At 40.6% G+C, this 18,042-nt stretch overlaps 1 protein-coding gene and 1 long non-coding RNA gene across 3 annotated transcripts in view; one reads left to right on the forward strand and one right to left on the reverse strand.

The window, feature by feature from the left end:
• The window catches only part of LOC105702954 (dnaJ homolog subfamily B member 6), a 31,878-nt gene that overhangs the window by 4,169 nt on the left and 9,667 nt on the right, over positions 1–18,042 (forward strand). The gene's annotated exons all lie outside the window — the stretch shown is intronic.
• Positions 11,885–17,606, reverse strand: LOC105702956. The gene is made up of 3 exons (XR_001104329.2): positions 17,260–17,606; positions 13,492–16,018; positions 11,885–12,593 (listed from the first exon to the last, which is right to left on the reverse strand). It is a non-coding gene; the product is annotated as an uncharacterized LOC105702956 (long non-coding RNA).

The following is an 18,042-nucleotide window of genomic DNA, read 5'->3' on the forward strand; positions in this document are numbered from 1 at the left end:
AGCTTTCTAAAACCCTAAATTACCCTCGAAGAGGCTCCACGCATTGTCATAAAATGACTAATGTTCGAATAATATTTCTTTGTATGATTAAAATGACTGCGCAGTTAAGACTATTAGGCACTTACAGTTAAATGGATGATTAGAGTGAAAGATAAGACCATTCGCAACGCGGTTATATACTCCAATTAATGATTAATAATTAAGTACACCTTGAAACAGCTTTGTAAAACCCTAAATTAGCCTCGAAGAGGCTCCACGCATTTCATGTAGTGACTCATGCTCGAATAATAATTCCCTGTGCGATCGAAAGCACCGCGTGCTTAAAATTAATAGGCGATTAGCGGTTTGCGAAACGGCCGAATTAGAGAGGCGGTAAAGGAATTAATTTGCGGATCTCTTTGTGCTGAGGGATTGTACGCCGTGGCTGCGATAACTCGTCTCGAATAATACTTTTTAACGGGTCAAGGGGTACGATCGGTTACTTCAATCGTCCCATACGTGCCCGTTAATAATCGTACGTATGCTGCACGCATACTCGCCGACATTACTCGCAAAGCGTCGGGTGCGTGCACGTTATACGTGAGGATATTCGTGTCGGACACGTCCTAGCATATATTTCTCGATGACACCTTCTTTCCTTAATTGAAAATGGTACACGCCACTTTATGGTATATACGGGTTGTTAGAAAAATAGTGGCCGCGGTTTACTCAACATTGTGTCCTAGGCAGTCGATAAGTTCTGTAATACCAGAGAATGAGGCGGGGAGATGTTTCACGCCATTGTCGAAAGGGGGAGGCACGGCTCATTAGGGCCGTGGAATTGATTTCAAATGGGCGAAATGTTTCTCTATCGATGAAGAAAAACGCGTCTGCGGATTTCAGATACACGGGTAGGCATCCTACAACACGGTTTCGCTCTAACACAATAAGAAAATTGCGGAAACCTTTGTACAACCCTGTACTCCTACAGCAGTGGGTAACATGATTTTTGTTTAACATATTTAAAAACTAAATTACCTTAAAATAATGGCGGGAAGGAATAATAAACTATAGTGCCTTTACATGGAAATAATATTTCTTGTTTTTTTTTCTCTTTCGTTTTGTGTTATACATACATTTATATTTTTAATAAAAATTAAGTTGCTTATATGGAATTAAAGAAAAATTTTTGTTTTTAATAGGTTTTCGGAACGTAATTCACCTTTTTTGTACTGGCTCCGAGTCTCGTATAACACAGTTTCACCCAACACGGCATTTTCTAGGAACCTATCTACCGTGTTATAGGAAGGTTACCTGTACACTGGGAGACATCAATGCCCTCCCATGCTGCACAGGCGATGTCGTATCTGCAGGGGAGGCATTCATGTCCGCCATTGTACAGCACAGTATCGATAGAATGAAGTTATCGCCTTTTCGTTTTTAGTATCAGAGTCAACGTAGGTTGGGAAAGAAGATTACGCTGTTAAAAAAAAAATCCATAAAATGCGTACACTTTTAGTACATAAGGTTGTAGTAAAACTATAAATTTGACGTCTTAAGGTGATATGTATGTTATGACATTTATTTGAAAATATGTTATAAAATTAGTATACCATGTTTGAATATAACTTCCAACAAATATTTAATAACAATGTACAGGGTAAATTTCTGTTCGATATTTCTTTCTTTTTTTTTCTTTTTTCGTCAATTTTTCATACGTAATGTGACATGAAAATGCATATCTCATGTAAAGAGAAGTACTAATAATAAATGAATACGCGGAACTCCCGCGTTGTAGAGACGAAACTTCTTTATTTTGGATGAAAAGGAGATAGGATTAGTGATAATTCGAAATTCGTTTCATTGAATTCAATAACTGGTTGGCTATTGTTTTAGTTAATTATTGTAGGTAAACTATGCACTGTAGGAAAGAATGGCACAGGACTTTTTAACTCCTTTTTCTACAAGGATAATACCGAGCTAATTGGGTCCACCGTTTTTGGAACACCTTGTACATTAATAGTAGCTTTCCTCTCCGGCTAGGATTCGTTTAAATCATTCCTGACGTTAAATATTATCCCTAATATGTCGCTTTACTAAATCTCTCGAGGATTTGAGCAACATTAAGAGGCTTTTGAACGCTATCTAGGAAGAACGCTCCTCTGGGTTTGCAGTGCCGATAAATCGATACCCGGTATCAATAAGGACACGTCAATCGCCTTGAAGCCCAAGGCTTAAAATCAACCACACGGTTTCGACGTTTCTCAAGGCGTTAAATGTCACTTCCGAGGCACGTGTATATTCATTATCATTTTTTTTTCTTTTTTCTTTCCCTTGTAATTCTAGGCAGTGTCGATAAATTGTCGAACGCTTTCAGTCTCCTTCGAGACCCTCGGGGAGTGGCAGAAAATTGTCAATCAGGATCATCGAAAGTGACTCGTCAATCGCCTCGAGGCTTGACATCGACCTGGCAATTTTAATAATTCGCACGTCTGTGAAAAGATTTGCCAATCTCAGAGCGATTTAGGTACAGGTAACCCTCCTATAACACGGTAGATAGGTTCCTAGAAAATGCCGTGTTGGGTGAAACCGTGTTATATGAGACTCAGAGCCAGGACAAAAAGGGGGGATTACGTTCCGAAAACCTATTAAAAACAAACCTTTTTTTTTTAATTCCATATAAGCAACTTAATTTTTATTAAAAATATAAATGTATGTATAAGACAAAACGAAAGAGAAAAAAAAACAAGAAATATTATTTTCATATAAAGGCACTATAGTTTATTATTCCTTCCCACCATTATTTTAAGGAAATTTAGTTTTTAAATATGTTAAACAAAAATCATGTTATCCAGTGCTGTAGGAGTACAGGGTTGTACAAAGGTTTCCGCAATTTTCTTATTGTGTTAGAGCGAAACCGTGTTGTAGGAGGGCTACCTGTACATACAATGTTGCATTAAAATCGTCAATCAGGATCAACGAAAATGTCTCGTCAGTCGCCTCGAGGCTTGACGTCGAGTCTGCAATTTGTATATATCTCACGCCCACGTGATTTACATCGTTATACCATATTTGTAATTTTCATGCAACTTTGTGTATTAAAATGTGTACGAAATTCCCAGAGAAATCTTGATGGGGGGCACATCGAGGCCTCAGGCTCGAGCTTTCTTCTCTTATTTATCGTTTCTTCAAGAGTTGTTTCTTAAGCACCTCCGATAGGTTGCTTCAAGTTCCTCTTCTGGTTCCTCCTCGAATTCTCAACCGCAGAGGCGATAAATTTAATGGGAGGAGCGACAGGGTTGGCAGATTTTTTTTTTGTTAAACTAACAGCCCAGCTCAATGGTTTTAACCGATTTAAACCATATTTAAACTGGGTTCCTTTCATTGTTTTATCTCGCGTATGCGCGGGAACGTAAATATGTTTGAATGCTACCTACTCTGTAGATAGGTTAGAATTTATTTCAATTTGTTTGCATGTGAGTGGAGCGCATGTTAGGTACAGGGTGCATACAATATTAGAATAAATTCTACGCTACATACATAGCGATGGATCTTGTAAGATGGTTTTAACTGGTTAAGGTGATGTGAAAGTAGCGTCGAAGAGGTATTGTTTATAAAACTTTTCTCCCAACTCAATTTACCGAATGGTTTGAAACTTTACAGTCTGAATAAGGAGACTATAAGGAGGGTCCTGAAACTCATGAAATTTCAATTCTTTTCAAATTTGTGTATAGGTGTTTTAAAAATTGTTTATAAAAAATGAAATTTCGCGAGTTTCAGGACCTACCTTAGAGTCTCCAAATTCACGTTTTAAAGAATGGAACGATTTGAGACACCCAGTTCGTAGAAAAGTTTTATGAACGATTGAGCTTTGGGTGCCACTTTCACATCCCCTTAAAACCCTGGTTAATACCGAGTGGGTTTTATGTAATGTATTTTATTTACTGGCAGAAAAAAAAGAAAAAAACTGAAAAAATCGCTGGTTTTAACCGAAAGGGAGCAAACACTGCCAAACCTGAGCAGCGAGGTCTCTTAGTCGGCGCGAAGCTTTTGTTCGATTTCGGTGTTTTCTCGACCGTGAATATCAACCAGTATAGAATGACACGTGAGAGAATTTCCACCAGAAATGTACAGAAAGAGGCACAAAGAACACGCGATTAGTCGATAAACGGGATATCGATCCTGAGGAAAAGAGAAGGGGGAAACGGATCCGAGGAAGAGACCGATCTCTCTCGAGATGCTCCACGTTGGCGTAGGTCATGGTCGTGCTAAGAGACACAGTAGCGTTTCAGACAAGTTCATTGGTAGTTTTTTAATGTTGCAGTGCCGAACATTTTTTAATGCTGACCTTTATAAAATATATATAGTCGCGAAACACTGACCTAGTCATTATCTGCGATGTTTAACCTTGCGCGTCAAACCGGACGGAGAATATCGTTTTTTGAAACTCTTGAACGGGTAAAGTCAACTTTAACCAGGTCATCGAGATTGGATAATTTTTGTGCTTTTTTTGAGCTGCGAAACTGTAGTCGCGTTAAAAGAGACGGTAGCTTTTCAGACAAGTTCATTGGTCGTTTTTTAATTTTCTGTAAAAAGGATGTTTTACTTTTTTAATTGGTAGAGATACATTGCTTTGAAAACTCCAAAAAAGAATACAAAACGATCACAACAAATGATTCTTCATATCACCTTAAGGTGATATGAAAGGATCATTCTATATATATATAAAACATCGAAATATTTTTAAAACTCTGCTCCAAACTGTGTGCACCGAATAATTTGAAACTTCAACACGTGATTATGGAGGTCCTAAGGAAGAACGTGGTGTTTATGAAACTTAATTAAAAAAAAAAAAGTGTATTTTTGGTTCTAGTCCAAGATAAATAAACAAATTTTTTATGAAAAATGAAATTTCACCAGTACCATGATCTTTCTTAGGGCCTCCATAATCACATGCTGAAGTTTTCAACGATTCGGTGCATCCCGTTCGGAGAAGATTTTTATCAATATTTTAACGTTTTATGTATATATAGAATGACCCTTTCGTATCATCTTAAGTCTATTTAAATCGACGCAGAGAAATTTCACATTGAGTCATATCGCTAGCTGGTCAGCTGATCGACGCGGAAATTTAATAAAGACGTCGTTCCGCCTCGTGGAAACGAAGAGAGGTGGAAGGAAAGTCTTTAATAGAAACGTAGAAATTCGAGATAAACGTTCGATCTCCCGGGTAAATTGTACCTTGAGCGAAAGAGGAGCTCTCCAGGAGAGGACATTCGTGTAGACGTTTCTTTTATTATCACACTCGTTTTGTTCCCCCCTCGTTAAATTGCTCGGAATCTTTCCCAATTGACAGAGTGGATCGTTATCGCCGCGACGCAGCGAGGACGTTGACGCGAGGGAGACGCGTCGATCAGCTGATCGTTCGTTTTTATTTCGAGTGTCGCTCGGGCGTGTGCACGGTTTTATTTCTGGCCGAAGGATGCACTCGGGAGAGGAATGAACTTCGGGGGGAACAAGGGATTCCCAAGCCCCGTTTACACGTTCTTCTCTTCCTAGTTAAATATTTACGTTTTTCGGGACATTCCGTTCCCATTCACTGACTAATTCGCCTTATTTAAATATACACCGTTCGTATGTTTTGGGAAGGGTATACCTCTCTTGACTGCACGCGATGGCGACAACGCATTTTACACAGTTTATTTCCACAGGGCTGAGAAATTGACTCGAGGGAAAGCTTTGAAACGGTCCAGGGGAAACGGCGAAATGGAGCTATGGGATATTTCCTTCGGCCCAGAGGAAATGGTAGGAATTCGGTGTTAGAGAAATGTAAAAATGGATCCAGGGGAAATCGTGGAATTTGATCTAAGGGAAGTGTAGAAACGGGTCCAGGGGAAATTGTGGAATTTGATATAAGGGAAATGTTGAAACGGATCCAGGGGAAATGGAACTATGGGATATTTCCTTCGGCCCAGAGGAAATGGCAGGAATTCGGTCTTAGAGAAATGTAAAAATGGATCCAGGAGAAATCGTGGAATTTGATCTAAGGGAAATGTACAACGGATCCAGGGAAAATTGCAGAATTTGGTCCATCGGAAATGTCGAAACGGATCTCAGGTTTTTCAGGACTTTTTTTAATTTACCGGAAAATTAAGTTATCGTTATGTGCGTTACGTTCAGGGCAGAAAAGATAACTATTGTCTAGTGCGCTCTTCATAAAATGAAGAAATATCGAAATTTAGTCCAAGGGAGGGGTCGGAACGGGTTCAAGAGAAATTTCAAAACTGATCCGAGGGAAAGTGCGGAAATATTGGACCAGCTCCAGAGAAAGTTTCTGAAATCCTCTCAAACGAGACTACACAATCCTGTCTGAGGGAAATGTCCGAAAGCGATCCAAAGGAAATATTCAAATCCGACTCAAAGGAAATCGAAACCGATCCAAGGGAAATATTGGGATCCCGCGGCTACTTACTTGAGAAGTAAAAACTCGAGAAGGAGAGGTACATTTCTCAAAATTTAAAATTTCCATAAATTTCTATAAATCTCACGAGGCTTTAATGATCATCACATCACGCGAGAAACTGGCTGAAGAACGTTTTAACTTTTACGCAAACTATTTCTTTTAAGTATACACTTGATATTTGAATGTTTTCTATTTTTTTTTATGTAACATCGAGTGCGTTGCTGTACCTAATCCAGTGGTTCTTAACCCTTTGAACACGAAGCCATTTCGACATATGGGCGAAATTCGTCTGACCGTGAAGGCAATATTGGACCAAACGTTGGGCGCCTTTAGGCGCTCTTAGTAGCCAAAGGGTTAAGGGGATGAGACATCCAAGGGTCGATCGTGCATGAAACTTTTTTCCGAATTGAGTGTACTGAATCCTTTCAAACTTTACATCGTAAACATATAGGCTATAAGGAAGGTCCTGACACTTATGAAATTTCATTCTTCATAAAAAAAATTGAAAAAACACGTATAAACAAATTTCTAAACAATTTAAATTTCATAGCTGGACATCCAAGGGTCGATCGTTCATGAAACTTTTTTCCGAATTTAGTATACTGAATCATTTCAAACTTTACATCGTAAATATGTAGGGTATAAGGAAGGTCCTGGCACTTATGAAATTTCATTCTTCATAAAAAAATTTGAAAAACACCTATAAACAAATTTCTAAACAATTCAGAATTTCATGGCTGTCGGGACCTTCCTTATAGCCTACATATTCACGTTGTAAACTTTGAAACGATTCAATACACCCAGCTCCGAGAAAGGTTTCATAAACGAGACACCTCTGTGTAGCGACTATCACATTCCCTTAAGGGGATGTGACATCCAAGGGTCGATCGTTCATGAAACTTTTTTCCGAATTTAGTATACTAAATCTTTTCAAATTTTACATCGTAAATGTGTAGGCTATAAGGAGAGTTTTGACACCCATGAAATTTCATTCTTAATAAACAAATTTGAAAAACACCTATAAACAAATTTCTAAACAATTCAGAATTTTATGGCTGTCGGGACCTTCCTTATAGCCTACATATTCACGTTGTAAACTTTGAAACGATTCGATACACCCAGCTCAGAGAAAAGTTTCATAAACGAGACACCTCTGTGTAGCCACTTTCACATTCCCTTAACCTGTACTCTCCACGAGTTTACTACATGCGTTCCGCATATTTTCGTTCGCAACGCATTTACACGTGTATTTATTGCCAGTTTATGAGCGCAATAATTTCGGTGTACCGTAAATTCTCCTTACAATCGCTTTTCAATTATCCTTACCTAAAGAATCACAGGCTCTCTAACCTCATTCTTTCGCGAAAGGTACGTTATACTTTCCGCGTTTCCCGCTACTTTACTCGAGGTTTGCGTCTAATTTTGGCCCCACTACGCGAGTAACTTAAAAAGATTTCGCGGAGCCCAGTTCTTATTCCCTCGGACTCGTGGAAAAGTTTGCGAAGGACTCCTAGAGGCCGTCCCGCGCGTCATCCTTCCGGGGACGGCGTCCTCGCGTCGTATACACATCCTTAACCTTGCGACCCGGAAGCTCCAACGGAATGGCGCGCATTCCGTTGGAGCGGCGCGCGCCTATTGGCCGGCTCACCAGCGTCCTGGCTCCTGATTGGTCGGTCCCCTCGACGCCTGACTCACCGCGATCCCTTTCCGACAGCGGTTCGGTACTTCGTATATTTCGCTTTCAAGGCCTAAAAGCCTGCCAAATTTAGGGGAGTCCATTTCTTCGGCTCTCGGGGACGATGGAAAAGATTTACTAAGGAAGCGGTTACTCTCGGCGAGGTTATTCTTGAATTTTATCCACATCTATTATTTCACGATCTCTGATTGGCTGAACCGAGAGCGTTCCCTTCCGTGATTGGTGGAGACCCTCGTCTCATGACGTCATCCTGTCTGTCAGCGCTCAGTTGCTTAAGGTGAAATGAAACCCCCTTCAAATCAGTTCATCATTCGAATAGAACACTTTTTTTAAGGGTATTAGACCAAACTATCCTAAACTTTGACACATCACTCATGATCATCTAAGAATTGTCCTGACACATTCAAAATTTGGATTTTTGGAAAAAATTACTTAACTTAGCCCAGACCAGAGCCAAAATGGCGTCGAGCTCTCATATTTCGATCGATATACAATTATCGAAGGCTCTGATATGAGAAACGAAAGGGTCAGGACAATTTTATGACAATTTAAAACACTCTGGTAATCGATAAACTCGCATTTGAACGGGATAAAGGAAAAAAAAGTGTTGTGTGCGCTTCTATGCTAAAACGATGGGAATACGAGGCCTCGGAGTGAAAATTTAATTGACCTGGAAATCACAGATGGCGCAGGGGGTCCCTCTGCAGTCAATTAGGGCCCCAGAAAGCATGAATCCAGAGGATTTCTGGAGTTTTACTTCGATTTCTTGATATTTATTGTACGAAAACGACAGATGGAGTATGCCATTTGGTACAATATCCAATATAATTCGACACAGCTGTCGATGTAAAAACGAACGTCGGCGACGTAGACATTTAGAAAAATCTTTATCGACGTCGATCGAGTTCCTCGACGTGTTTCGCTTCACCTTAACAGTGATATCAGGCCGCTATATTTAGAGGGATCCATTTCGTAACCCCCCAGCCGTATAAATATTACAATCAGAGTTTAATAGCAGATTTACAAACGAGTCGAAATTATTGGTTCTTGCTGGTTTTACGAAAACATCTTTAAGCCCCGTTCAACAATTCAAGTTAACCAAAGTTTAATTGGTTTGAGTCTGCTGTAAACCAGTTAAACTCCGATTAACACGAGTTTAATTGGTTTACAGTAGGTTGAATCCAGACACAAACCAGTTAAACTTCGGTTACCTAGAGTTGTGGAACTGGGCCTAAAAAGTCTTCATATATATACCTTACGGATTAGTACCTAAGAGTAATATTAAAAACTGGCCAAAATCAAATTATCGAGCGTAAGGCGTCATTTGAAAGTGCATGTGCGGTAGAAAAATTCGATAAACTTGGATTGTTTACGGCTATGCAAACTGTTATGCAAGTGAAGAGGTTTTCTTTATTATAGACCGTTGATATCGTCAACTTTTAAGTCACGCGCATGTCATTTAGCGCTACTTTCTTTTGTTTATCGGTGTACGATTTTGGGTCTGAGATTACGTTCATGTTTTACTTTTGTGGCTATGCCTGTGGTTATTTTGTGCGATGTAAGCGTGAAGGGTTTAATCTTAACGAGAAACATGTTATGTTAGCATCCTGAATCCGGCCACGTGGTCATAGACCACGTGGCCGGTTCCATTAATTTTTTTACTACAAAGTCCGAATAGTAACATAAAAGTGTATGAAAATTAAACCTTTCGGGAAAGGTTAAGCATCGTAGTAATCAAGTGAAATGGGGAAAAAAAAATACAAATTATTTGAAAAGTGCATTTTTTTAGCGGCAAAGACTGCCTTAGCCACGATCGTGTGTTAATATTTCAGACGAATCGGTTCATTCACCTCTTAAAATCATTTATCCGCGATACTGACCGTTCCAGCCCACCTTTCCCATCACCTTAAGTAACTATTTCCCACGTGGTATTCTTTACAACACATTTGCACATTAATTTACACATTCGTGACTCCACGAACCGGAAACTCGGCGCTGATTGGTGGGCTCGCCGATGTTCCGTCTCGTGATTGGTCGACGCGATGGTCACGTGACTCGCCGCGCGACCTGGCGGTCAACCCGGAAATCGGCGGGGTTTTTAAAACTCACGTATGCGAAATATCGTTCTTTTTTTTTTTCGAATTTCGGAACTATGGACGATATTTGTTTTTTTTTTTATCAAGATCGAGACTTTGACTCGAAAAATGTTTCCGTTTCGGCCGAGTTCGCAGCTCGCGATATCCTCACGGCGTGGGTTCGCAATCCAAATATGTCGGCGTGACGTCAGGCCGTTGAGGACGCCCACAAATTCACCGTCGCCTCGCGCCTCCTATCTCGCTCGCCTATCCTCGCGATCTCGTCTCTTTCTTCCTTCTTTTCTTTTTGTCCTTCGTTTTTTTTTTCTTTCCACCTTCCTTTGTCATCGACCGCCGTTCGGTACAGGCTGTTTAAATGCCTCGCCATCTTGCGGTACACCGGAAGGGCCGATTTCGCGTGCCGATTTTTCCGCGCCTTTCTCCTTTTCTTGCCACCCCGTGCCAAGGAGATATTACACTTAAACGCTCGCGATGTTATGCAACGAAATGTATATGTATATATGTATATTCTGGCGGATTTTAGAGGTTTCTTTTTGCGTGTCGTGACATCAGCTCGTGGTGATATTTCGAAATTTCCCGCCATGGTAAAAGTCTCGTAACTTTTTTTTTGTTTTATTTCTTAGAGAATAAGGTTAAAGCTACGTTGCGTGAAATTTGTTTATCTATTCTTCGGCTTTTTTTCTTTCTTTCATTTTTTTTTCCTTTCCTCCTTTCTTATTTTCATCAATGCTCGATATTGGCCGTTTAAATTCCCCGCCATTTTACAATGTACCGGAAGGGCTCATTTTTCCGCGCCTCTCTTTTTCTTGCAACTCTGGCCAAGGAGATATTACAGTTAAACATTCACGTCGTTAGGTAACGAAATATATATATATACACACACATTCTGTCATTCTTTAGAGATTTTTATTTGCATGCCGTGATATCAGCTCGAAATTTTGAAATTTCCCGCCGTTTTTCAGGACTTTTTTTTAATTTATCAGAAAATTAAGTTATCGTTATATGCGTTATGTACAGGGCAGAAAAAATAACTATTGTTTAGTGCGCTCTTCATAAAATGGTAGAATTTTTTGAACATTTATACAATTAACAATAATTAAAATGTTCCATGTACTCTTCTCCGACTTACTTATAGGCTCTTGTACTTTTGCCGTTTTCTTCCTTCTTACTTATTTCTTTACTCCTTCGCCATCGGTTTCAGATAGAAGGACATTGATGAAGGATTATGAGTCTGGCTGTCGTCTCTTATTTCCTCTTCCCTCGATATTTCTACCCTTTCGATATCAAAGTCCTTTGATGCCCCGCCAGATTTCGCTCCACGCCAAAAGCACGCCAACTTTTATACGCCTTATCTTTTCCCCTTAGATTGCCAAAAAAAGAAAAGAAAAAAGTATCGAGCGGAAATATCCGTATTATTTCGAGATAATAACATATACCTCACCGTTTTCTTTAGTTTCGCAAGATTTGTGTACTCTGATCTCGCCGATGAATTCTCGCCGCCATCTTGCTTCTACCTACACTGTTAAACAAAAAAAAAGAAATCATTGAAACTTTATACAACTTTTGTTGAAAGTTTTATTCAAACATGATATACTAATTTTGTAACATTCATAACATATGTTATGAATTTAATACATAGGTGTACTCATTTTTTCACAAAATTCTAACATGATGTTACGAAATGACAAATTTATATTGAAGTCTATCATAAATGTATAGTAATTCACATTTGAGGTATGAAATGCATTATTTTACCACAGCCTTATGTACTAAAGGTATATGCATTTAATGAATACTTTTTAACGGTGTAGTTTATCTATCCGCAAGTTGTTCCCTTTTTTTACTCATAAGTACAATGGTGTTATCTGTGTGCATATATACATGTTATATACATATATGTACGTTTTATGCATGTATGTATTAGGGTGGCCGGAAAGTAATGTCGTTTTCTTACATTAAATTCCATTGTGAAGAAATGACATTACTTTCCGGTCCCCCTAATATGTACTAATTCATTAGTGAGACATATGATTGTACTACAACCTTGTATACTAAATGAGTATGGATTTTGTAAATTTTTTTTTTACGTAATAGCCTATGTTCACGCTACAGGTCGAGTACCCTAGATTAGGTTAGGTCAGGTTAAAACTAATGAATTATTTAGTGGCGCCCTTCGACGCAGGGTCGATGAGAGATAGGCTACTCGTTTCGCTCTTCGTTTCTCTGTGACGAGATCGAGATTCTTGGCAGCTGGTGATAATAGGTCGAACACAGATCGTCCCCGATCGACTTCTCCCTTCGTCTCTCATCCTCGATTTTCTCTCGCAAGCTTCCTAAACTGCGATTTTCCAGGCAGGATCTAGAAGCAATTCATTTGTATACGATGTCCATATAGATCTGACATTGCCAGTTTGGCACAATTGAATAAAATTTATTGCTAATCTATTGCTATTTTATTGCGCAAGAAAAAAGATTTTTTGCTCTTATACTTTTTCGTAAAACGGTGGCAGTGCCAGCTTTATTTTAAGCTAGCATTGCCACGTTGTAAAAACAGTAATAAAGCAAATGTTTATAGTTGACGTATACGTCAGAATTTATTGCTAATTAATTGCTTGTAGACAAATTGAACTTCGATTCTTTTATTCATCCCTAAAGGGGTATGTAACCACTCCTACCTTTACTGAATAGTTTGAGACTTTACAACGTGAATAGGGAGACTGTAAGGAAGGTCCTGAAACTCATGAAATTTCAATTCTTTTCAAATTTGTTTATAGGTATTTTAAAAATAGTTTATAATAAAATGAAATTTCCCGAGTTTCAGGACCTACCTTAGGGTATCCATATTCACGTTTTAAAGTATGAAACGATTTGAGACACCCAGTTCGTAGAAAAGTTTTATGAACGATTGAGCTTTCGTGTGCCACTTTCACATGCCCTTAAGGTAATGTGAAAGTGACGTCGAAGAGGTATTGTTTATAAAACTTTTGTCCCACCTCAATTTACCGAATGGTTTGAAACTTTACAATCTAAATAAGGAGACCATAAGGGAGGTCCTGAAACTCATGAAATTTCAATTCCTTTCAAATTTGTTTATAGGTATTTTAAAAATAGTTTATAAGAAAATGAAATTTCCTAAGTTTCAGGACCTACCTTAGGGTATCCATATTCACGTTTTAAAGTATGAAACGATTTGAGACATCCAGTTCGTAGAAAAGTTTTATGAACGATTGAGCTTTCGTATGCCACTTTCACATCACCTTAAAACTGTGAGAATGTGTCGGTGATTTCCAGCGTTAAAATCCATCATTTCCATAGTGAATAAACCCTTGTTTACTCTTAGTGACATTTCTTTGGAGGTATTCGATCGCAGGATTTTCTTGCAGCAATGCATATTTCTTTGAGTCAACCAACTTCTTCTTTTTTTTTTTTCTCTCAGGATGTCCATACCGCATCCGACTAAAACTCGGGAAACAAGTTTCGCGAAATCATTGCAGTTTTTTTTTTCCATCGGGGTGAATCGCGATGTCTCAGGAATATTTCCCCAGGGGATCGAGCCGTGAATCAGCTCGAGAATCGACTCGGGCTCGCGAGTTTCCTCTATCGCGAACCCTGGCGAGTCGATTAGCGAGTAATCGAGCGGCCGTGAATCGGTTGTCGGTAGTCGCCTCGCGATTGGTCGCGACTCGCGGCTCCGCTTGCGACACAGTGACGCGACTCAATTCGCAACTTGTCTCGCAATTAGCCGCGACCGTGACTTAGAATCTCGCTCGACGGTCTCGCCCGAGGGAAGCCGCGGTCGAAATCGGCGGCGGTCGGTCGCGACTTAGGTCTCCATGGTTGGAAAAGGGCGCCCACGCGCGGTGCCCGCCACCCACGTGCCCAGGAGACACGCCAAATCCAAATCCAAATCCGGCCTGAGTCATCGTCCCGCGATCCAAAACTCGCGGGCTCTCTCTTCTGCCGGTAGACCGCCTCCTGCAGAGTCGAGATGAAGAGCTCGGTGGGGGTAAGGGCGACGTGGGCTCGTGGGAAGTTGATTTGAAAATTCATTCGGCGGGAAATATGGTAATTCGGTACCAGGGGATAGTTCTAGGCGGCTCCAAGGGAAATCGGGATACTCGGTCTAAGGGTTCGACATCGGTAGAGGGGAAATGTCGAGATGGGCCCAAGGGAAATCGGAAAGTCCGGTATAGGGGAAATTCGGAAGCGGTCTAGGGGAAATTCGGAAACGGTCTAGGGGAAGTACCGAGACGACCCAGAGAAAATCGTGGAACCCGGTCTAAGGGAAATATTCTAAATCAGTAGAGGGAGAAACGACGAGTGGGTCCAAGGGAAATCGGAAAGTCCGGTGTAGGAGAAATTCGGAAACGGTCTAGGGGAAGTACCGAGACGGTCCAGAGGAAATCGTGGAACCCGGTCTAAGGGAAATATTCTAAATCAGTAGAGGGAGAAACGACGAGTGGGTCCAAGGGAAATCGGAAAGTCCGGTGTAGGAGAAATTCGGAAGCGGTCTAGGGGAAGTACCGAGACGGTCCAGAGGAAATCGTGGAACCCGGTCTAAGGGAAATATTCTAAATCAGTAGAGGGAGAAACGACGAGTGGGTCCAAGGGAAATCGGAAAGTCCGGTCTAGGAGAAATTCGGAAACGGTTTAGTGGAAGTACTGAGACGGTCCAGAGGAAATCGTGTAATCCGGTCTAAGGGAAATATTCGAATCCGGTACAAGAGAAATTTTCAGGTGACTCTAAGGGAAATACTATAAATTTGACGCAGAAGAAACTTCAAGATTGTTCCAGAGGAAAGGTGTTCTAGGGAAATGTAGTATTGAGGACGGGCTCTGGGAAGAAGTCCGAACATGGACCAAGGAAATTGTCGGAAACCAGGTTAAATGAAATGTCGAAATGAGGCCGTGGGAAATATCTGTAAACAGGTAACTGAGGAAATATCCAAATCTGCCCTGAAAGAAATGTAGAAAATGTTCCCGGCCCAAATGAAAGGTGGCTCCAAGGGAAATTTCTAGATCGGAGCCCCGATTCTCGAGTTCATGCCGATTTTATTTTTTTTTCTTCGCATACGCATAGATTCGCAGGAAAGATTTTGCATTGTCGTGAAGTGTCCAGCATTGGTCAACATTTGAAAGTCGTATACGAAACTATCATTTTCGCATGCGAAAGATGATGGTATATGAATTTGAGAATTGGGTCTCAGATCCAAAGAAAAATATCCGAATTCGGTCCAAGGGTAATTTCGAGGTGATTCCAGGGGAACTCGTCAATTCCGGTCAAAGGGAAATATGCAAATTCGCTCCAAGAGAAATGTTCAATCCCTCTCAGGAGGAATTTTCGACATGGCTCCGTTTCCGCATAATCGAATCCCGCAAGCTTATCTCATAGAAACTAAAGTTTACTTTTCCTTTCGCCCGAGCGTGGATAATTCGCGTTTTACCTGACCCCCTTCCCCGAGGTTTTCCACCCCGCAGGGGCTGGCACGAATGGCGAGGATATCGGAGTGACCTCCACCTCCGCGTTTCGATCTATTCTGGATACGTTGGCGGGCTAACTTTAGAATTTTCATTGGCCCAGTCTTTGACTTTAAGGCGTTTTCAAGAGGTGGCCCGGCTACGAGACGAAATACGAGCGTTCCTCTCTGTCTCTCTTTCCCTTCTTCCGGATGCGTCGACGGCATGGCCGCCATCTTGGATCGCCACCCCGCGACGCCGAAGGTTGAAAAGCGCGCCAGTTTTCAAACGTTTTAACGACGATACAGTTTTATCGGCTGTGTGAACCTGAAATCCAGTTTGAGACACAAGCAAAATTAACAGGCTTATTGGAATGTGATGTAGACATTTGTGCCGGTAAAAAAAAAAACAGAGCTATTAAAGAAATAAATTCGGAAAATGACCATTTTAACGTTTTCGAGGTCTTGGCAGGCTCTGAATTTTCGTAACATCGGAGATAACCCATTAGTATCGAAAAATCCAAATTTCTACGACTTCGGAATTTGTTTATCTTTTTGAACAGTTCTGGTTTTTGTAAAAAAAAGAAGTTTAAGCCACAGAGCTTTATAGAAACTTATAAACACATTCGGAAATTCTTACTACATAGATGTAGAATATATCGTGGTATTTTGTCGAGAAAGAGAAATATCTCACGCTGAAGAAATTTCCCATTAAAAGAGAAACAAGTTTCTCTGTCGTTTTTTAACTGCTTACGGGGTGATTTAAATCTCGCGCATTAAAATATTCATATTGCGCGCGCAGTGGATTTTCGTAATGCGCGCGCAGTGGATTTTCGTAAAAGTTGAGACGGAAAATATCCCTTTCTAACTTTTCAATATTTCAACCTGTATATATCCTATAGCAACGTCTTCTTCATTTCCATAAACTTTATGGTTATTCCTCGTGACGTCATCCTTGCAGTTTGTCCACGTCCATGAATGGCGGTTTCTGATTGGCTAGTTTATGGACGTTCTCCGATTGGCGGAGACGCTCATCTCGCGACGCCACCCCATCTATCACCGCTCGATTGCTCAATGCATTTTAACACCTACCAAGTCACGACAGAACACCTTTCAATGGTGTTATCAGGCCGCGGTATCCATTTCAAGACTGATAAACGCGACCATTTTGAAACGCGAATAAGTAAGCTACGCGGAGATTGTATTATGTAAAAGCAAATAGTCCAACATTTAAAAGCGAGATTCTCGAATTAGAAGAGATAAACATACGAACAAGTAAACAATGCGGAGGTTGTATCATGTAAAAGCAAATAGTTCAACATTTAACAGCAAGATTCTCGAATTGGAAGAGATTTCGATGACGTAAAACGCAATTATAAATCTATTTCAATAGCCGAATGATTTAAACTACGCGGGAGTGCCGCCATCTTGGATTTTCGCTACTCAGATTTGGCAGGAATTACCGTAATATTTCCCACGTACATTTATAGATAAGGTGAATCGCTCGTCGATTAAGAATGATGAATCAGGTGGATCGATATTTACCGAAATACGTTGGTTCTTCTTTACCTTTTAATCAAAAATGAAGCGCGTGTTTGAATCATCCATGACGTCCATGGGCGTAGGATGTATAGATCCCGGACTCTGATCAGACACTATGGAGCAACAGAAATGAAATAGAGAGAATAGAGGGTCTTTTTTCTTGCTTATCTCTGTTTACGGGAAACTGTCGCATATCGCAATAGTGACGACAGGCGTTCTAACGGAAAAGGAGAGACAGAGAAAAGATAGCCTCTCTGTTTGCACCATTTTTTTCGCAAGGGTATCAAGGGAATGGCTGGGTTTACGAGCTCCGTATATCCTACATCCATGGAGCTACCTGAGTCGAAGAACACGCATCTATGTAGGATATATGAAGCTCGTAAACCCAGCCATTCCCTTGATGCTTGAAAGAAAAGAGAGCGAACAGAGGCTATATTTTCTCCTTCTATCTCCCCTTTCGTTAGAAAGCCTGTCTAACCTAAGTGTCTACGAACAAAACGAAGAACGTCAACACAAATATCCATCAATAACAAAGTTGTTCATAGTCCCATTTTCTACTGAATTAATAGTACGATTCGCGAACTGTTATTGTTCTAAAAATGCGTAGTGCACCGGACTAAAATAATAGTACAAATACTTGAATAAAAGTACGGTTGGCAAGATTATTAATAGCAGACTGTTGGACCGCTTGTTGAGTTTGGCGGTTGGGGCGCTCCGATTGGCCGCTTGGTGGATCAGCGCGCGCTGATTGGTCGGTTGGTAGAATGGCCCTCGCTGATTGGCTGGCGGGCGCTCAGCTGGAAGCAGCAG

This window comes from Orussus abietinus, unplaced genomic scaffold, assembly GCF_000612105.2.
Source record: "Orussus abietinus isolate OABI.00-Male unplaced genomic scaffold, Oabi_2.0 scaffold518, whole genome shotgun sequence".
In the NCBI taxonomy this organism is placed as follows: Eukaryota; Metazoa; Arthropoda; class Insecta; order Hymenoptera; family Orussidae; genus Orussus; species Orussus abietinus.